The following is a 22451-nucleotide window of genomic DNA, read 5'->3' as shown; positions in this document are numbered from 1 at the left end:
ACGTTAATCGACAAGTACTCACGCAACAAGGCGTTAAGGATTAATGAGTATTAAATACACAAGCACAGCCGTCGTTCACTTACAATCGATACGAACGAGTCGAGCGATATTACGACACGATGCGCTTTGTTTCGTTTCTAGGAATGCGTGAGTCGATCGGATTAAAATCGTTCCAGAGGCGACAATGAATCGCAGGCGCGCAGGTTGTCGCGCATGGGTGTTTTTTCGTGGAATAATATGTCGAGATCTCGATGATCCCGAGTCATTGTGACAATTCACAATCGGCATGCATACGCTTTCAGGGAAACGCTGATGATTTCATCGCAATACCATTTCGTTGTCTCGATCGAGGTGGAACGAGGTGTGCCTTCGCGATGAGCTGCACATTTTGCAATTTTAAAAAGCAGAGACACGATTCTTATTGTTTCATTACAATCCAAAGAAATAGTTTCAGTTTTGACTTCACTTTTTATTACAAAATCTGACATGCATTAATGTCTCTGAAAATGTTTCTTCTCTTAATTGAGTTGGATTTATTTCTTATTTTTTGCTTGTTTTAGAAATACTTAGTATTATCGATAACTTTTTGTCGCTAAGTATTTGACGCATATTTCTGAGACAATTTCTTTAATCAAGCCCTTGTTTCAGTTCCTTCGATTCTGTTCAAATTTATCTCGCTACGATTCACAGCCGAGAGTCGAGGTACTAATAATCGCAATTACTCGTAAAAAAAGTAAAGAGGAAACGAGCGAAGTTAATTAAAGAGGGTCGGAGTTCTGTGAGACGGGGAACAAATAACTGCCATCGGCTCGATTACTTATTAACACGGCGATATTCATCGTCGTGTATGTCGACGCTTTTATCCCGACGCGATAAAAATAGGTGCCTTCGATTAAGCCGTGACGGATCGTCGCTTATTTTCGTGCTTTAGTAATATGGATAAAGCGATTCCGTATCTGGGATCGAAATCTCGATCACGTTGATATTAATTAATACCATTTTCGAGAAAAACGCGATAGGAATTCGATGAGTAACTGTAACAAAAACTAGCTGTAACTCTTTTAAGGCCAAGATTAAGATTCCATTGGTCATGTTCAGTCGTCGTAAACTAGGGACTCAGTAACTACATATGTACAAGTAACGAGTTTATGCAAAATAGGAAACCTCTTACTGAAGTCAATTTATGCGTTCATAACTCATGACTGGCTTATCGAATATATTAGTAAAAGAAATTTATGTCTAGTAATAAGATAAGTATCTAGTTCCTTTATAATAAGGAAATATTATGCAGAACTATTACATCTGTGAAAAATAAAATCATTTATTTTGAGTTATTCTAATATTATTACTATTAGGTAAAAAGAAAACGCTTTTGCTTGTCTTTCTCATGCTTTTCATAATACTTTACGCGTAATCTATTTTATTTAGATTATTTCAAATTGCAAGACATTCCTAAGAAACTCAATTTTGGCTTTACAGTGCACAAATGGTAAGGTTGCACCTAAGACACATGTTGAAATAGCAATAATATTTTGTGTATTCGTAAGGAATACGTCAATTTAATTAGTAGCTATGATCATTTTGATCCATAACCCTATAAATTTATATTTTGTTCTTGATACAACCTTACCAGCTCTGTTAATATATAGGTACATACAATTAGCATAGAATCTAGAGTCTAGAGCAAGTAGTACCAAATCTAAAGAAACTTGGCTGAAGGGATTTTTAAAATCTATGTACCTCTAAAGTACATAAACATGTAACTTATTAATTCTGGTGGAACAAGATGACCTTTTCCCTTAAGCTACACTTGCATTAGGCAAGTCTTAATCGAGCACCCGAGTTGATCAACCCAAAGTCGATAAAAATTGTCATTTCAACTTGTATTTCTTTATATTAAACTCGTATTTACACGAACAACTTCAACCAACTCGTTTGACCACAAGTTGCCTAATGTAAACCTAGCTTTAATAGGTAACTAAGTAGGTAATTATAAGAAATCTGTGAATTCGAATTTTGAAGGGACACTCAGCGCAGCGATGAGTAATATCTCCTCAAGCATAACACCTAAACAGGCTAATCCTCACGAAATTACAGTGATTCACCTAGCAAACAATTACTCACCAAGCATTACACTGAAATTCGCGGGACCTTTAGGTTACCATCGCCCGCCAAAAGAAGCGAAATCGAACAGCTACCAAATGTCTCCAACAGATCTCTACCTCCTGTCCCCGCTGTCGAGGAACAGCCGATCCTGCCGAAGGGCAGAACAGTGGAAGCCTGTAATTCGCGAACTGGCGAGCAGCAACGTGGAGGCGAGCCTCTCGTTGGCCTTTGTTCGCGAAAATCGTCATCCGGTCGTGTCGAACGGGGACGCCTCGTAGTTTCCATTCCTGAGCCGACTTTTTCGGGTGTCTTGTCGCCTGGACGAGCAGAGGCGAGGAGAAAGGGACGGGAATCCTGCGAGAGAACGAAGCGTCGTGGCGTGCGAGAGCGGAAGTCGGGAATGTGGGGCGGTGATGGGCCGCTTCCGGTGGTCCCGGTACACGGGCTCGTGAGCCAAGTCAGTCGGACTGTGACCGCGACCGTCTCTCTGCCTGTCGGCGAAACCGCAGACACGACCGTCTGTCTCATCATTCCATTAAATGGACACTGTGCACGGTGACAGCCGATCCTCTTGCAACGCTTGGAAAGTGGGCTCGGGTATTGGGTGTTGAGTATGTGCAGTGGTTCGTTTTGAGAGAGGATCACTGTTCCATTTCTTATGGTGTTTTCTGGATTTGAGATCACTGTTACACTTGCTACAGTGTTTTTTTAATATTGGCTCATTGCTTCACTTGCTACAGTGTTTCCTGTAATATAGGCAGATTGTTCCATTTCTTACAGTGTTTTCTTTGATATAGTCTCATTCCTCCACTTGCTAGAGTGTTTTCTCTAATATAGGCCCATTGTTACATGTTCTACAGTGGTTTCTTGATGTAGTCTCACTCCTACAGTTGCTACAATGTTTCCTCGATATGGGCCCACTGTTTCACTTACTATAGAATTTCTTTGGTGTAGTCTCACTCTTCTACTTACTACAGTGTTTCCTAGATATAGTCTCACTCTTCTACTTACTACAATGCTTCCTAGATATAGTCTCACTCTTCTACTTACTACAATGCCTCCTAGATATAGTCTCACTCTTCCACTTACTACAATGTTTCCTAGATATAGTCTCACTCTTCCACTTACTACAATGTTTCCTAGATATAGTCTCACTCTTCTACTTACTACAGTGTTTCCTAGATATAGTCTCACTCCTCCACTTGCTACAGTGTTTCCTGTAATATAGGCCCATCACTCCACTTGCTACAGTGTTTCCTTTGATATAGTCTCATTCCTCTACTTCCTACAGCGTTTCCTCTAATATAGTCCCATTGTTCCATATTCTACAGTGGTTCCTTGATATAGTCTCACTCCTCTACTTGCTACTATATTTCCTCCTATAGGCCCACTGTTTCACTTGCTATAGAATTTCTTCGATATAGTGTCACTCTTCTACTTACTACAGTGTTTCTTAGATATAGCCTCACTTCTCCACTTGCTACAGTGTTTTCTCTAATATAGTCCCATTGTTCCATATTCTACAGTGGTTCCTTGATATAGTCTCACTCCTCCACTTGCTACAATATTTCTTCCTATAGGCCCACTGTTTCACTTGCCATAGAATTTCTTCGATATAGTGTCACTCTTCTACTTACTACAGTGTTTCCTAGATATAGCCTCATTCCTCTACTTCCTACAGCGTTTCCTTTAATATAGGCCCATTGTTCCATATTCTACAGTGTTTCCTCGATATAGTCTCACTCCTCCAGTTGCTACAATGTTTCCTCGATATAGGCCCACTGTTTCACTTGCTATAGAATTTCTTCAATATAGTCTCACTGTGCCACTTGCTACAGTGTTGCCTCGATATAGGTTCATTGTTCTACTTACTACAATGTTTCCTCAATAGAGGCTAACCGCTCCACTTGCTACCGTGTTGTCTCGAAACAAGATCAATGGACACTCAAGATTCGTGATGGCAACTGACACGTTTCGAATCGCTTTCCACGTCATTATTCTACATAAAACGACGACAAGTTGAACCATAGTGTCTATAATATTTTTGATCACGTAGAGATTGTATACTGTACACTATTACCTCATTATAAGTTCTCATAATTATACAACAACGTCTGTGTTTTATTTCAGAGCCGTATTTAAAAGAATTTTAATATTTACAAGTCCGCGTCGTAATAGATATTAGGAAAGTGCATTTAAAGCTTCTATAAATACTGTAGAATATTTAAGAATGAAACATTTAGAATATTTCGACCCTTTTAACAGACTTCTTCACCCCCTAAATCCAAACTCCACAAACCAAAGCTTAAAAGAACTCGAAGTCTCCTCCAAGTCGCCTGTCACCCAAACTCCAGTAGAGCGACTTCTTGGCAACCGCTTGATCCCAGCTTGGCACTATATCACGAAAAAAAACGCTGGACTAGCTAAAATTCCAATTACCTCTCTAAACGACTATTCCCTCTCTCTCTCTCACCATCCACTACAAACACAAATAAACTAAAACCTAGAAACTACAAAGCACACACTAAACCACTTAAAACCAAAAAGATCAGTAAAGACCTCCACAAACAGTTCACAAGAATCCACAAACAGAGATTCCAAAAAACGCAAATTTAATTAACAAAACGGGGCTCCAATCAAAAGGTTCATACCCAGCCGAATAAAGGGTAAAAGTAAAACAATCGATGAATAGGAGGCAAAAGAGAGGGAGACAAGGTGAGAGAAAGAAACGGTCTCTTGTCGTTAACACGAAAGGGTAATTATAATCGTCCCTCTCCCTCCCTCCCTCCCTCCCCAGGGCCTTCCTCTTCCCCTCTGTCGTCCCTCTCTTCTCTCGCTCGGTCTCTCCCTCTCTCTCGCTCCCGCGGTGGATTGATGGTGGCGCCACGGGCGGAAGAGAGAGATAGCGAGTGCCACTCATAGGAGCGTAACAATGGCTTTCCATGCTGGCTCAACCAACCAGACGACCGACTGACGATCATGACGAATCGTTCCCCGTGGGATTAGCGGGATCCAGCAACCGGGGGTTGCTCTCGATCTTTCTCGAACTCCTTTTAAACAAAACATGCTCCACGCAAGTCGAAGACTTGGCGATCTTACCCTCAAGGTAGATACACAGGACAGTCCTGATAGCACATGACGTCTTCAAGACGTCTATTTTATGTTCATGTTATGTTTGAACGTCTTATGACATAATTTATACGTCTTGAAAACATCCAAGAGCGTACATCTTAAAGACTTGCAAAGTTTACATCTATAAAATGTCTTAAAGACACACTACATGGATGTTCTAAAGACTTGCGCTTTTGGACGTCTTAAAAACGTCTAATTTTTGTCTGAACGTCTTATATACGTAATTTGGACGTCCTTAGAACGTCTTATAAATGTTTCTTAAGACGTCCTAAAGACATACTGATTTGTAACATCGTACATCTCAGAGACGTCTTTTGGACATTTTTAGGACTTTACTGGATGTTTTTAATACGTTTTTAAGATGTCTCTGTGCTATTTGGGAATGTCCTGATAGCACATGATGTCTTGAAGACGTCTATTTTATGTTCGTTTTACGCCTGAACGTCTTACGACATAATTTAGATGTCTTGAAAATATCCAAGAGCGTACATCTTAAGACTTGCAAAGTTTACATCTATAAAACGTCTTAAAGACACACTACATGGACGTCTTAAAGACTTACGCTTTTGGACGTCTTAAAAACGTCTAAGTTTTGTCTGCACGTCTTATATACGTAATTTGGACGTCCTTAAAACGTCTTATAAATGTTTTTTAAGACGTCCTAAAGACATACTGATTTGTAACATCGGACATCTTTAGGATTTTTTAGGATTTGATTTTTTTTTCGATAGACATTTTTAGGATTTTACTGGATGTCTTTAAGACGTTTTTAACGCATCTCTGTGCTAGATGGGTGAACACCTCCCCAGTGAATGAACGTTACTCCACATTATATGAAAAATTAAGATTTATCAAGCTCTGTTAACGTTGAAATTTACACAGTACTTAGTTCTAATGAAACTCCATAGATATCTCACATCAGCGTTCTCTGTTATGCTTAAAATCTGCACGCCATTACACTTCATGCATTCAACAGTTATCTTGATGGCATGTAACAAGTTCACGGTAGATCTTGTTACTTGACATCCATAATTGATATTTGGAGATGCGCTTAATGGTCTTATGATAAGTTAGCGTTTATAATTACATTGCTTAGGCATTTCTTTACGGAAATATAATAAGTCTATCGTAGAAAGTCTGTTTTAATACTATCTGGATAATTCAAACACGCTGTATCTGTATCGAAATTTGCAATAGAGTCGAGACGCCGCTGCTCTAATCGAGTGAAATTAAATAAGAAAAAAGAAAGGCCAAGAAGAAAAGAAAAGGTCTCATTAATAGAAAGCAGTCTTGAAAAAAAGGTGTAAACTACCTACTTAGTCTTATGGTTAGTATCTAAGTACTTACAAAATGTTCTATTAAGACTCTCTATTACTAAAATTGTTTATCGTTTTCACTATCGTCAAGAAGTTCTAGTTTTCAAATTTTCATATACTTCACGCTTGTATCGTTCATTCTACAAAGCACAACATCTTTAATGACATCTACAATATTTATTTGCACGATAGGTATCAACTTCTACAGACCAAATGCCACGTCCTCGAAAAATTAACTGTATTAGATAAGTACTTACCCATTTCATGCTTCCACTTTTCTCCAACTTTATTTCTCGACTTGTCTTCACCTTAAAACCCAAAGGAAAGAAGGTGGCTTTGAAGGAACAGAACTATACTAGTAATTACATATAGCATATAATTGCCAAGTTACATAATTACAGAAGGCCATCGCATGCGAGACAGAGGACTCGAGAAAATGAGAACACAGATCGACGAGATCCCACGAGCAGAGATTCAGGATCGTTTGAGAAAAGCGAAACGCTGGTTTCCTTAATAAAGCAATCCTTAATGAAAACCAAGACGGTCGTATTGTGCATCGCGGTTAAGCAGCCGTGACGAACAGCGTTTATCGTCAGACGGACGGGGGAGTGCATTTTAAGCGAGCATCAAGCGGGGATACCGACAGGAACGATAGAAAGGCAAAGAGGCGAGGAAAAATGCAGCCGTGGAAGCCACGGCCTCGGAAGATAGTTATCGCGGAAGGAGCCACCTCGAAGTCAGTAGGAAGCCGTATTTTATGGCGATAATAACGACTGGTAACGCAGCGAGCTGTACCCCTGATAAATGTTAATGGCGGGGAACTGTCGGCGTGCAATTAGCGATCGAAGAACGCATCGAAATTTTTCGCGATTTTTCATTTCTCCTCGATGAGAGCAAGGGTATGGATCTTGAGAATTGAATTTAGCTTCCAATCGGGGGTAAATTAGCGAGATATTTTTGAGTGAAGTTTAAATGGATTGCAAGGGATTGACAATATCTGTGTGAGGAAGAACATTTGTTTTATCAGATCACTAGCTTCTATATTTAGGTACAATAATGTTCAAAATTACGTAGAATTAATTTCTGTAAACCTTTATATCTTACAGTTTCCAAAAAGTGATCACTCGAGGTATGTACCTAATTCTTTGCACTTAATTTGAGACCAGTGGAATTATTTAGATATTTTCTCTAACTGCAAAAAAGGAATCTTTATGCAACCAGACGAATTTGTAGAGTAGAGAAATATTTTCGACGCGTTCGATACCAAGAGAAAATTATAAGCTACCTGAATAACTTCGCCTTCCTTTCGCTTGCATCTTGTTTCAATTTCAAATGCCAGAATATGTTTATCCCCTCGGCAGGCATCGTGTGGCACTTGTGACTCACGAAAGATCGAAAATCCTCGCAAAGAGAAATAGATACAGCACATTCTGTCACAATCTTATTCTACTCATCTTATTATATCTTATAGTGTTAAGTGTTTCACTACAATAACACCTACTTTGCGTAGATCCCAATAATATAACAAATGATCTAATTCTAAGTAAAAAAAATCTAAACTCATTTTGCAACACAAAATAATACAGATCTGATTTCTTTAGAAAAAGATACGAGACGAAAGACTCAGTCAATAAGGTTAGTACGTGTTTAAATCGAGTAATCTAAACGTGGAATCTCTACAATTCACAGTAGAACCTAAAAAGAAATTAATGTAGGCTTCTAACTTATTTCCAAGGTTGAATATTCTGAAAATTGGATCATTAACTAAACCGCCACCTATTTCAACGAAACACCTCGTCCTTCAATGCAACTTGGTATCACAGGCATTCAACTGAACTGAACTTCGAACTGAATTCAATTCAATAATTGAATTAAACGCAACGCAGTTCGAAGTTTGTGTCAACAAGTTAGAAGCTACCCATATAGGAAGAAAAACAGATGGCATAATGTTCATTCAGCCAATTTACGCTGCGTTTCCACAATACGATGAAGTCTCGGTGCATCTCTCGGCGTCAGCGAAATCCTAAGCGGGCGACTTCGAGAGAAAAAAAGTGCAAGTCAGCAAGAACCGATCGTCGCTGGCCACGCGACGGTCTGTCGATGGTGAAAGAAAGAGTCAGGCCGATGCTTTGTCTCGCTCCAACCTCGCGTACGCGCGTGAACCTGTTTTTTCTACTAGACCGTCTTCCGCGAAGTAAAAACAACTTCTTCAGCCTTTTCTTTGGTCTCGTCGACAGGGACAAGCACACGCGTGCGGGGAGACAGAGAGAGATGGACGATCTACGCTTCATCCTTTTTTCTATGAATGAGAGCGCCGCGTAAAAGGGCATCGTCGACTTTCATTCTATCGAGAGATTTGAATGAATCTCTCACTCGAGTGTTTGTATTGATTTTTGAGAGTGTTTGCGTTGGGAGAGAGATCGTTTTTTCTGGGTGTAAATTCGCTTTTTCGTGGAAGATGTAAGGTGCTTATGTTTATGGAAAATGAGTTTCAGAGATCGATTTAAATTGTGGTAAGTTACTTTCGTTTTATGGAGTTTTTGAATATTTCCATCTTGGGATAGAGTACCTACGTAAAGTCTATGCATTTTTTGTACATTTTTGTATTTCAATACGTTGAGTGCCATGTGAGCCATATGTGGATGATAATTCATAAGTTACACAATTATGAATGATAGTAATATAAAGAATCTCAGCGATAGTTAATAGAAAAGGCAAAACACTTTAAAATAATTACGAAACTGAATTAAAAACCACTTTTCACAAGTGAAATCCCTGCCAGAGTGATGAGATTTTTAACAAACTCAAAGTAACAGTCAACATATTAAAAAGTTCAAAAAAATTTCCACATCATCCAACAATTTTTATTCCTGCATAACCCACTAACAAGCTAAAGTAACAACCTCCACTTTTTGAGTACCTTTAAAATGTTAGTACCAAAGCACTTAATGCCCAGTTCTTTCAATTCAAAATAAATCTGAACATTGTTACTTCATGAAGTTAATCAATTTGGCAAATGGATTTCTTTAATTTCTCCAAACAACCCAGGAGAAAATTCACAAACGAAAACAGTCCAGGTCACAAACGACCCAGATTCGAGCCAGAGGGTTAACAGATCGCCTCCTCGCTGCCCCTAGCCACGAGGTTCCCAATCCCAGGTTCCCAATCCTAGGTTCCCAATCCTGGGTTCCCAATCCTAGGTTCCCAATTCTAAGTTCCCAATCCTAGGTTCCCAATGGAACCAGAATCGTTCACGCGTCTGAATCGCGCGTGCAACAAGCCGCTGCACGTCGGCGCCGTGGATCCCGCGGCAGAAACAGGGCAGATCGCGCTCGTTATCTCGCTCGCTTTCACCGCGCGCGGCCGATAAAGCGGGACGAAGACAGCGGTTTCTTTATCGCGGCCACGCGAAGGCGTCGAGGGAGGGGGGAGCAGAGAAGGACGCGCGACGCGAGAGACAGAGACAGGCCGCGGCGAGATAATCCCTCGTGGCAGACGGAGGGGCCAGGCAGGCTGGCTACGATCGAGTCGAGAGTCGCGCTACTCGAGCGCTGCGCGTTGGGGAGAAAGAGAGAGGCGGCGGGGAGAGAGCGGAGGCGATCAAAGTGAAACAGAAGAGAAAAGGGCTGGCAAAAGAGCCGCTCTCTCGATGCCTCGCGTTTCAAACTCTCCGCGAGGTTCGAGAACGTGGAACTTCGACCCAGAACCCTTTCGATGGTGGAACTGAACGCGGGCCTCGGCGGAGGAGATCCAGGTGCGATTGTTGGGCACGGTCGATGGACGCCCATGAGCGGTTTACGCGCGGAGGAATAATTAGACGCGTGGAGGGAGTGAGAAATGATTGAATAAGTGGAATGTAGGTGCAGTAGGTTCTTGAAACTTTTTGAAGTATGGTGGGACTCGGTGTCCTACGTTTTTTATACGTGCCATTTTTATACCATCTTGAAAAACTGAAATTACTGGAAGCACCCTAATGATTATATAATAATTACCTAATAATTAAAATAAATCTACTAAGTTAAATTTTACATGAACAAAGTTGGGCCTTTTCTGTGCAAGTTGGGCCTTTTTATTTCCTAAAATTCCGTGCTTCGAAGAGCTAACTCTTAAGTGATATGGTGTGGGTCATAGCATTGGTATTAAATATTAATTGTACCTTCAATTCTTAGTACGAAAAATATTCGAGAATAATTTATAGATTACACAAGCTAAATGGACCTCAAAGTTGCGAATTTTTTGTATTTATTGTGTATTTATTAGTGTATTTATTATTACTCAAGTTAGTTAAGGGTTGAATCTAAGATTCTCCTATTACATTATAAAATATTTGTTATTCACTATATCTTGATATTTAGACTCTACCTTATTTAGAGCTGGGATTAAAGAGTTTTAATTCGATCATGTTGTCATAGACTTCTTGGGAAAGACTATAATGAGCTATCAGTTTATAAGTTGATTTTAGATACATGTCCCTGCTTATAAACTCGCCAGTGAGCCGTGGGTCTATAGCGAGGAAACACTGTACCTATAACTATAAATAAGCGAGATTCTGTATTTTTATCTGACAGAAGTTGTATACATGTTTGTATGGTGTATCTGATTCACGTAAAATTCTATTATCTCATAGATACAGTGCTGTCAGTTATATTTAGGTGATAGAATCCTATTATCTATACTATCCTATTTTGCATCTTATTCAATCTTTTATCTAGGATAAAATTACCCACATATCTTACTTAATATTTTCCATCTTTTGGAATCTACTATTTAGCCACCTATCCAGCACTTTCGTTCAACCACAATTAAAATCTGTGTCACTTCCACCTATTAAAAAGGTGAGCTTGTAAACTCAACAATATCTCAAGAGGCAAACATGTATCTCAATAAAAAGAAATTGACTGACAAAAATATCCAAGGCAAAGATACAACAAACCACAAATTCAAAATAAAGAACAATAGACCTGAACAGTACCCAAGGTATATTATTATCAATAAATAAAAAAGGATAAAGAATACTCAAAACTCGCGAGGACAATAATTTAACACTAGAGTCCATAGAAGAGCTGAAAATTGAACTCATAGTAAAAAATCCATTTTTTTCAGAAGCTCCTACTCCTCCCCCCTCGCTGCATGATCTATCCCATCGATCATCGAGCAACACGATTCGTCGCGACGAGAGAGGTCTCCCATATTCAAACGCCAGAAGCAACGACGAGAACGACCGTGTTAGAATCCCGCTACTCGGGTAAAGATAGAAAGAGGAACGGAAAGAGAGTAATCAGAAGGGGGCACCAGGCGGGGATCGAGGCGGGGGAAGAGGGAAAACCGAGAGGTAGGGGTTAGATCTTGTTACGCGCGGCGGGTCGCCGCGTGGCTTTCCACCTAGACCTACGCTGGTAAACAACGTTGTTCCCGAGGACTCCTAATTCCATCCTCGACCCTTCTTTCCTCGTCGATACACTTGTCCTACACGCGATTGCCGTGTGGGCTCGAGAACGAGGCCTCCTGGACCACCAGAGAGTTTAATAGTTGCTGTTTTTATTGGGAGGTTTGTTGATTCGCGTTGCTGAGTGAAAGAAGAGTTGGGTATGTGGATATTGCTGATATTACAGAGTTTTGGACAGGTAACTGTTAAACTGGATGTTTAACTATACTTGAGACTTGAGTTTTTAGGATGCAGAGACTCAAATTGGAGCAGATTTTGGGTAAATATTTACCTGTGAAAGTTTGTGAACTTTTAAAGATATTCACTGCTGTGTAAAATTAAGGCATGTGTATTAGATGCAAATTTTCTGTGGGAAATAGATATTTTATAAGTTAAGAGAACAATTTGTGGTAATAACCTAGCAATGATAAGAAAAGTATCACATGGAGTCTATTAAATTAGGTATAAATATAGGTATATTTTAATAGTTAAGAGTAAAAATAGATTTATAATTAAATTAATGTACCAAGTCTCCTATTTCACCTTTATAGCCTTTTTATTGCGTGTAAACCAGTAATCTAGACAGTTTACGTAGTACATAAAAATGCTCTTTTACAGCAATTTATTCTCTCAGTTTCTTCCTCTGACATCAGAAAGACACTTCTTAATTCTCTATAAATAAACTCGTTACATGATCCAAATTGTGAATTTACACCAAGTGAATACAGTGTTCATATCTAGATCTATATTTTGGCTAGTCGTTCCTAATCATTGCCAACAGATCAATCTTATCGCTACATAGAATCGCTAATATCTTATTTTGATTAAATTAGCTAGCTTAAAATAGCAAGCTCTTTATAGCTTAAATCTTCCATTTGGTAGATTATAGAAATTCAGCCACTATGCAAAGTATTACGAGAAATTCAACATTCTACAGGTTTACGATACTTGTTCAAGAAAAAGTACTCAGACGCGTGAAGTAACGTGTTCCTAAGATACAGAGTATAGTCAGTGGAAAGGACATAAGGGAGTCGTAAATTGGGCAGTAAAAGTGTTAGTACGAAGTAAGTCCAGGGCCTTCTAGTGTCCCATTTTGGGGTTCAGTGCAATAAAAAAGTGAGAAAGATAGTTTTTACTGGTCACACCATAAGCCTGCAATATTTATAACGCCATATGGTGCAATGAGATTAGTAGGAAGTAAGTCAGTCCTGTATCATTAAAAAGAGAATAGAGATAGACTCAGCACTTCAGACTCGTAAAAGTTTAGTAAAGATTACTTGATATAATAAACGTAAAACATGTTGGATTAGCTAGTTCTTCATTCCTCGGGGAATTCCTCGAAATCCTGAAGACTAGTTCTACTAACAGTAAAAAGAGGAACTCTAAAAATACTTACTTCGAAGTACCGTTTGCCCTATCAATCGAACCGATAAAGCAATTAGAGTGATTGGATTCAATGACTTCGCGCAGTAATTTCTTTCTGGGTTCTTCGTAAATACTAGAAATTTGAAGAAGCGACTGTTTAATGGCAGCTACAAAAATCCTTCAAGGTTTTTAAGAAGATCTAAAATACTCCTATGTTAAGCAATCATTCTCAGAGAACACCAATAACCTCAAAACCTATACTCTCGTGAGACATCAACCTTCACAATCATTTCTACAGCAACAATGAATATTCCTGCGAAACTCAGATTTTCCTGTGACTCTAATCATTCTCTGCCCTTGTCAAACACTGAAGAATTCTTCGAAGATCCCAAGAAGGGATTATCATATTCTAATTCTGAAAAATAATCTATCCTTTTAGACTCCTGACTTTAAAAACACTTCTGCATACTAATGCATCCACTCGTTTCATTGCTCTCAACAGATAGGTATAAACAGTTCAATCAGTAATGGAACCAATAATAAACACAACCCAAACACTCGTAACAGAAGACACTCATCTCCTTCAGCTCTAGGTAAAGAGTGAAGACTCTTATCTCTCAAATACTTCAAACAATTTACTCTTAAATGCAAGGTACCTATCCATGAAAACCTTGAACTCTTAAAAACGATCAATCCCCCCAAAACTCTACTAAACATCCATGTTCACCACTCTCAAACAAAATCAAATCCCACCTCAATCCCTCAAAAATACTTCAGCCATCACTCTCACCAACAATCTGAAACCCCCCAAAAATCAGCACACATACCAAGCAACCCTAACACCAACTACCAAAAGACTCCCAACTCTGAACCTCAACCTCTCTCTGCACATGACCTCCTGTCCCTCCCTCAAAATCCCCAAGGCTCCCCATCCTCCAGAACCCCCAGAAGCACCCTGTCCTCCGAGTCCTCGAAAGGCTCCTGGAGCATCCATTCATCGTCCTCGAAAGGCACGAAGAGGCGTCCTCGCGTATCGAATCAGCGATCCTCGATCCTCTCGATCCTCAGCGTCGAAGACAGAGTCGAGGGACAGATCGGGATCCAATAACGCGCGATTCCTGATAGCGAGCGGAGGGGGATCGCTGGAAGGGAGCTTTGGTTCTCGTTTCCCGTGGAAGGGGTTGGCGACGCGAGGGGTGGCAGCGGAGAGAGCGAAAGCGGACGATCCTGTTGTCAGTAACACTCCCCGTGGAAACACGTAGGACCTCGAACTCGTCCGCGGATCGATACCGAGTTCCTGGTGGACTCGCGAAACGGGGGGCTTCAGGAGGGGGCTGCGCGGGGAGACGGTCGAGGGGGCGAGGGAGGGCTGCTGGTGGTCGTGGGGTGCGGGGGTGGACTGGCACAGGGACGCCTCGGGGGTGTTTCCATGGCGACGAGAATTATCGGGGTGGGTGTAGAGTCTACCACCCTCTCTCTCTACCCCTTGAACGTTTCGCCCTCGATGCTCTAGCACAGCACGGTGCCCTTTCTCCCTTTTCTTCCTAGCCGACTTGTGATTTCGCGACGCTCCCTCTTGGAAGGGTTGATTTTTTTTCAGGGAGACCCAGGGAAGGATAGGTCCCTGAGACACCTATGGTGAACGTGGCCTGGAGTGTTTGAAATCTCGGACGAGAATCTAGAGCCTGGACTCTAGACTGAGTCATTGTGAATTAGGGGTCTCTGGGGCTGGAGACGAGGAGTATAGACTTCAAGGCTCGTTATAGTCTTGTGGTTTGGTATCTTCAGCGAGGTTGCGGAATGAAAGAGATGTAGTGAGGAAGAATGCTGGTTTATGTGGTGATCCACATCTGTGTTTGGGGATTGATGGAAACGTTGAAGAGAAGCAGAGGAAGTAGACAAAGGTGGTTAGGTTGTAGCGAGTGAATATTGTATATCGAAGGGATTTCTAAGGAGAGATTCGACTGAGGTGTTCGAAACGGGTTCTCCTGGAAAAAGAGAAGAAAACGATGGGAATCATCGAACGTGGAATGCAAGAGTAGATTGATGCGCTCTCTAAAGAGTGGAGTATTCACTCCCTAGAAGTTCAGTATTGTATTCACTGTCCTCTAGAATCACTGTCTCATTTTCCTAGAATTGTAACTTTTATAGTAAACGCAAGAATCCCTAAATTACTCATAGTTGAACACAAAGAACGCGAATCTTACGCTCTGTAAACTCGTTGCTAAGCTCATGATCATAGCGAGTAGAGACTGAAGTTCCTTCTAATCTTTCAAATTATCCTGTAATTTCAATCAGCATTTCAGTCCTCCATCAGCTAATCCAAGAATCGAAGTTGTTGATCATTCCTCCCGTAAAACAGGAAAGAAAACAGGTACCTAGTATCCAGAAAGCCCTAAATAACTAGATTCCTCTTCATTTACATAAACCTAAGACCAAGTGTCTAACTCCTTTAATATCAACCCAAAGAAATCGGCCGTTTTTACATCAAAAGCTCTAGAAAGAGTTCCTCACAGCAGAGTAGTAAAATTTCCTAGATATCTGTAAAGGACGAACAGGTCGAATTATTAATTCCATGGGAATTTCGTGAAAAATCGGAGGAAAATCGGGCGGTGCCGTGAAAGGCTCCGATGATCTCACCTCGAGATATCGATACTACCGTCGAGGTCGTCGGGTCTTGAGCCGTGGAAAGTTCCACTTGGCTCGAGAGAGGCAGGCTACCTGCGCAGACGAGCACGCGATTTCATGCCTCTCCGCGCAGACCAAATAGCAGCAATTTATATCTCGGCTCTTAAATAAGATATCGACACAATTCCTTCTGTATTCGATTATATACCATTTCGCCGCATTATGTTTCAAATTTCATCGAAATCTGCCGCAAAATAGCGGCGCTAGATCGATTTTCTGGAAAGCCATTCTGCGAACTATATTATCGCTGTGTATGGACTTTCTTTGGAAAGTATGAATATAATCGCTTTCTGAATAGTTTGGTATTGACCCAGGAAACTGTTTACTCAGGATATTTTTGGAAAAACGGGATTCTTTGGGATGAAATATCGTTTATGCAGCGGAGGAGTTCTTAGCTTGCGATGCGTCACTGATTTCAGAAAATTATCGGTATGATCGTCTTTTGGATTGATTCTTAGTAATACACAGAAGAAATTAGTCGAGACATCAGTGTATATAGGATTATAATAATGAGAAATATCCTCTAGTAAATATTTCCCTAAACGCACAGTGTTCTCTCTCCATCAGTGCCACTATGGCGAATGGCGAATGTTTCTAAAACTGTTTCAGTTTAAGTTGCAATACTATAAAGAAAAACAGAATAGGTTCTTATTTCTCAGATATTAGTGATAGAAATGGTTACTAAAGATATTCACCAAACTGAAAACTTGTTACCTACTCATAAGAATATTCTCGCGAAGTTTACAAGATATCAACTCATTCATTTTCATTGAAAGCTTCATAGATAATCGAAACAGAGATCCATTGATATCCAAAGGCTACTATTTTAAGAGGTACTCGCAAATAGTTAGGTATAGGCAACATTTGAATCACAAAACTTGGACACTAGCGATCGACATAGGTATTTCAACAAAGATTATTGCCTTCGGAATTGCAATTCAGAATTCTTATTGCCTCAAAAATGGAACACTAACTCTTACTGTGTTAAACAGGCGTCTTTCTTGATCCGCCATTTTTTAAAAAACCACATATCTCCTAAACAAATGGATTTAAAACGTTTGAAGATGTTACCTACACGAATTATTTCAGACTTTTCCAAAAAGTTTTACTCGCTCAAAACGTGTTAAATCTAAATAACCCCTGCTACAACAATGAAGTAACCGAAGAAACGTTCACAGAGGGTTAAAGGTTGCGACGAGCAGATCAAGTATTAATCGCTCTTAACGGCCCTCTGATATTTTAAGGAGGATGTAAATCAACAGTGCGCCACAGGTTTTTGCCCGCGAACAAAGAAAGGGTGTGACAGATTTACGCGGGTTTTATGGCTCGAAATCGAAAATAGAACGACCAGTAAAGGCTGGCACGACTGCCAGGACACGTGAAATTTAACACGTTGAAAAGACGCCAGTCATCGAACGATTACTCGCGCCGACTTCGATGCCACCTCGATAGAAACTCATATACTGAGGACAGGAACAGCAGAAAACCGAATCCCTGGGACGCTACAACGCGTTTAAGGAACTATACACAGCTACTCCGCCTTCTCTGATATCATAACTTCGAAAAATGATAGAAGACGCAGAGGAAAGGAGTCTCGTTTCGACGATCCATCGCCACGAGTCTTCGAGGCAGGGTCTGTGACGATTCATTGTTCCAGTAATTTGTAAGTGACCCTGCCAGGGGCCGAAGGATGCAGGGGCAACAGAATGGGGGGTGGAGAATAGAAGAGACCGAGGCAACGAGAAAAGCGGCTACAGCTGAAAGCTGGCCGCATTCGTGCTGGGACGAGTTTCGAGGGAAGGCCCCAGGAACCCAGCGAGCTAACAAAATGGTAGGACCCGCCGGCCTGGACCCCGAAAACGAGCAACAAGTCGTTAGCCGCCTCTGGCTCCTACAGGGTGTACTTAAAATAAGCCGACGCTTTCGTTTTTTTTTTTTTTTTTATTTGCGCGCGCAGCCTGGGAGAAATCGTGAGGATAAGGCACGCCATGCCTGCCGGAAATGGTGCTTTTATTTCTTTTTGCATTCGAATAAGTGAAAGGGCATGGACATCGGAGAATCGCGAGGCAGTCGACCTATTAAGGCTGAGGTTACAATGGATGCGTTTTCTGGCGAATAGGTCTGACTATTTGTCGTACGAGAGAGATAATGTTCAGACATAGTCGTCAGAATATCAATTCATCAGTGTAATCACAGCCTAACGCAATGTCAAGCTATGTCTACACTGTGGAAACAACGAGCAACATTCTGTCGCCTTTCGTGTAAAAATATGAGGAGATCGTAGGGCACTTTTAGGGTGCAGGTTTTCAGCACAAGAGTAATTTATTTATTTATATATAAGGGATACAGGGTACAATATAGAATACTGAGTATTTTATACAAGGTAGCAGGACATACATAGCGGGAGTGTTTTCGTAAAACATTGACTTATAAATTAGAGTGGGTTACATAACCTTAATCCATCTGCATCATCGCTCTTATTGCCAATAGCTTGGCCCTCATCATCGACAGCAATTTGTTTCTGTACCTACACGCAGATTATTCCGCGTTTAGTAATAGAGACCATACATTTCTTCGAAAAATTCTGCATCGTGATAGAAATGGATTAAGATAGATTGCATCTGATAACAGAGTTAAAGAAAAGCTCCACACTGTTTGCAATACCATTCACATAATTACAAATCTGATGGAGTCACAATATCTCATGTCCCTTTTAAAAGTGTCAATATGGAAGACTATGACGCTAAGCACGAGAACGCAAAGTTCAACTGCGTATATGCTAAAAAACACAGTTTTTTACTTGTACGTTATTAGCAACAAGAGGCGACAAAATGTTGCTCGCTATTTCAGTGTAGCGTAGCTTAACCGTTTGAGTGCCAAGGAGCGATTTTGCGCTTCTTCTCTGTCGCTCGAACAGTGCCAGCGCTCTGGGCTGCGAATCCGACGATCACAACACGCCCGATTTTTGTCGATACGTGACTTACTGTTACCATTCAATTTTAGATAATTTAAAACAAAATTGGAGTAATATTACAGTCTGTAGACGTACTTGTTTTTTTCTTATGAACAATCATGACTATAATAATATAATAAATTTAGTAATGTAAAATAGAGTATAACAGAATATGACACGCGTTATCGCGTCGTGTGGCAATTATCGATTGGGAAATAATAATGACTAGTTGCACTCAAACGGTTAAAATAACGAACGTTCTCTGTTAGCGATGGAAGCCTCGGCAGGCTTCTATCAAGTAGAACCCCACGGTCCTGCGTTCTAATTATGCAACATGCGATTTCGTCATAAACTGGGGCTTCTAACGGCACTGACAGTTTCTCGCGCAGTGGCAACGTTCCCTAGATCATTCCGCGGGCTCGTTGCTCGCGGGTACTCGCGGTCAGCCCTAGTTTCGTCTGCGAGGCGAAAACGCCTGGTTCCCCACCCCGCCAATGGGAGAAAGCGTACTCCAAAATCGGACGAGTGTCGACAGACAGCGATAGGATCGAACGGTATTTATCGGTGCACGCTGTCTTCCTTTTATCATGCACAGGCACGTAGAACAGGCTGTTACACGATAGAGAAACAAGGCTCGGTTATTATGGAAGGATAATCGAGGGAATTATGAAAGATTTCGAGAGTAGCCTCTTGGTACAAGTGTGTTGCTATATTTACTGGATCTTGTAGTGTTCTGTTTGTTGCTCGCTGTCATTCTTTGATAAGACCGAATTCAGATATCGATACGTGAGCTGTCCCGCGTTACAATCTCGTCGGGGAATCGTGAGCCTATGGCAAGGAAATATGGCAAACTCGTTATCAGAGTACTATTACTTTCTGCGTTATTTTCTTTCTTCATTTTGGGGGCGTGAAGAACTATTTATAACGTGAAATGAGATTGAACACTTGTGTTATAATTGAACTGACAATGAAAAGAAAAGCATCTGTGGAACTGAGCATCGCCGTACTGCTTTTGCATCCAAGTTCAATATTAAATCTAAGCTCACATTTCTGTGCCTATTCAGTTTCTCAAATAAATTTGCATTCTTTATCCACAGAACAACACTTAAACTAGCTGATATCACATGCAGCAAGTAGTTCTTATAGAGAATTGTGATGCAATTCGAGAGGACTTGGAAGTTACCTACATCCACACCATCTGCGTTTAGATTTGCATTTAGAATTGAGTCTCCCAGATAAAATAATATTTAGTAAAACAGTGTTTCCTCGAGGAATAATTGCAAACGGGGACCGACGACAATATCTCATCGTAATTCTTGAATATCTACCATTTTTGAGACCCATGGGCCGCTAGTCGCTGCGTTTATCGCGGAAACCGAGCGTTCAACGAGGGACCAGCGTACTGTTAACTGAACAAGTGGAAGCGTAAAGTGCGCGACACTGTACGCACGACGAAAAAGAACGTCCTCGACGCCTTCCCACGCGTTATCGCGCGTACCAGGCTAGGCTGCCCGCCAGCAGCCGTTTTCGACGTTCGTAAATTTCGGCTGGCAAGCGTTTGCCAAATAGAAAGCCTCAGACCGTTATGAAACGGTTGCTCCACGAAAGTCGTTTACGATTACCGAAACGACTTAAAATTGAACCCACCCACTCCTGGGCCAGTGGCTGGGAATTTTGGTTGAAGTGCTTCGAAGCGAATTGTCGTCGGTTCGTAAATAGGTGAGGACAGGAGACTTCGCAGACTGCAAAAGAAGGCTTCACTATTCCTGGTAACAGTTCAGTTAATACCTAGATAGTATTTATTGTAAGTATATAAGAGACGCTATGAAGCTTCGAGAATGATCCAGTTACGAATTTTGCTTTGAGAATTAAACAGACAAAGGATCATAGTTTTCAAAATACATAGTCTCTTTTGGAAGACTGAGATCTAAGAAGATGAAGTAATTTACAGTCTAGGGGCTAGAAGACATTTAATCGCAACGTGTTTGATACTTTGATAGTTGTTTCTTGGTATCTTTCTTAACTATACTTAGGAACATTGAGTAGATAGGTAGGTACTTTGAATATCAGAAATTGCGTTCGTTGGAACCCTTCCTTTATTTGAGGAAATGAAATATAGTACAAGGGAGCAAATCAAGAGAATTAATTTTTATTTAAAGTTCTTTCATCGTAGATTCTGCATTGTAGCATTATTTCCATACATTCGACGACTCTAGAAAAGGAATTTTTAACACTCTTGTTACACTAAGTTTGCTTATAACATACATAATTTTAAAAGAATATCCATAAAAATCTATCAAAGTAGCGCGAAAATAAGGTCCAGTAATTTCGTATTTTATCTATTCATCTCAAGTAGCACACAACGTCTTGTAGACATCTATTTTCTGTCTGAACATCTTATACACTTAATTCTAACATCTTTAAGACGCTTCATGGATGTCTTTTGAGACACCTCGAAGACATCTTGATTTCCAAATTCGATCATTTCAAATACGTCTTCAAATACATCTATAGAACTTTACTAGATATCTACAAAACGTTTTTAAGACATCTCTGTGCTACATGGGTGAATGAATATATCCAGTATATCACTGAATACACACCTTCAAATAATAACATTCGCCAATTACTCTACCCAGTCACCAAAGCATTGAAATGCAACATCGACGACAGAAAACTGCTCCAAGCAGTCCCAGTCCCCTTCCCCCCGAGCCCTCAAACAAGCGCAACCATTCGCCACGGGATAATCACAGCAAGCCCTCGACAAGTCGCGAGGTTTTTCAATCATCCTCGTACGTGGGAGTCGCGGAGGTCGCTCGAGCTGCCGCGAGAGGAGTTCGCGCGATAACGCGGGCCCGATAACGCGTATACGCTGTGTGCTCGTGACGCAGAGCGCGCGGCCGCGAGCACACGTCCACTGGGCGATAGTGTGTGCCTGCGTGCGTGTGCACGTAGCCGTTCCGCATAAAGAGCGGTGCATTGCGCCAAGCCTCTGTGCCGCCGAAGCGCTGCCGCTGAATTAATAATCGAACTTACGTGGGCTAGGTGCTCGTCTACCGGGTGTCTGCAAGCGTTCTTGACGAAATTACGTGCAAGGCCGTTCCATTGGGCCTGTGGGTCCTGGGCAGAGGCAGGGAAGCGACCTGGGAAGAGAAGGGGAATTTTATTAATTGGAATGAGGAGAGATTTATGTGCAAGGTTCATTGATGCAATCGAAAAATCGGAAATATATAATTGCAAATGGTAAAAGACTATCAGTACGTGTTTCGTTGGTGTAGGAGAGTAGGTGATCGACTTGTCTCGTGCTTGGGTCGTTGGTAGTATAAATTGGGCTTGAAGGTCCATTTGTGCAACTGACTAATCGAGCACGAGTCGAGCAAATGTTATATATATTACTGAAAAATCAGAAATACACAATTACAAATGGTAAAACACTATGAATACGTGTTTCGTTGGTGTAAACGAT

At 40.9% G+C, this 22451-nt stretch overlaps 1 long non-coding RNA gene across 1 annotated transcript in view; it reads right to left on the bottom strand.

The window, feature by feature from the left end:
- LOC143178218 (uncharacterized) overlaps positions 1 to 22083 on the bottom strand; it is a 39397-nt gene extending 17314 nt beyond the window's left edge. Inside the window, exon 1 of the long non-coding RNA XR_013001740.1 lies at positions 22022 to 22083. This is a non-coding gene — a long non-coding RNA (uncharacterized LOC143178218). The remainder of the gene's footprint in view (positions 1 to 22021) is intronic.
- Between the last annotated feature and the right edge of the window lie 368 nt (positions 22084 to 22451).

This window comes from Calliopsis andreniformis, chromosome 4 (assembly GCF_051401765.1).
Source record: "Calliopsis andreniformis isolate RMS-2024a chromosome 4, iyCalAndr_principal, whole genome shotgun sequence".
Lineage (NCBI taxonomy): Eukaryota > Metazoa > Arthropoda > Insecta > Hymenoptera > Andrenidae > Calliopsis > Calliopsis andreniformis.
The sequence above is the reverse complement of the archived record's forward strand: the minus strand, read 5'-3'. Positions and strand labels throughout refer to the sequence as shown.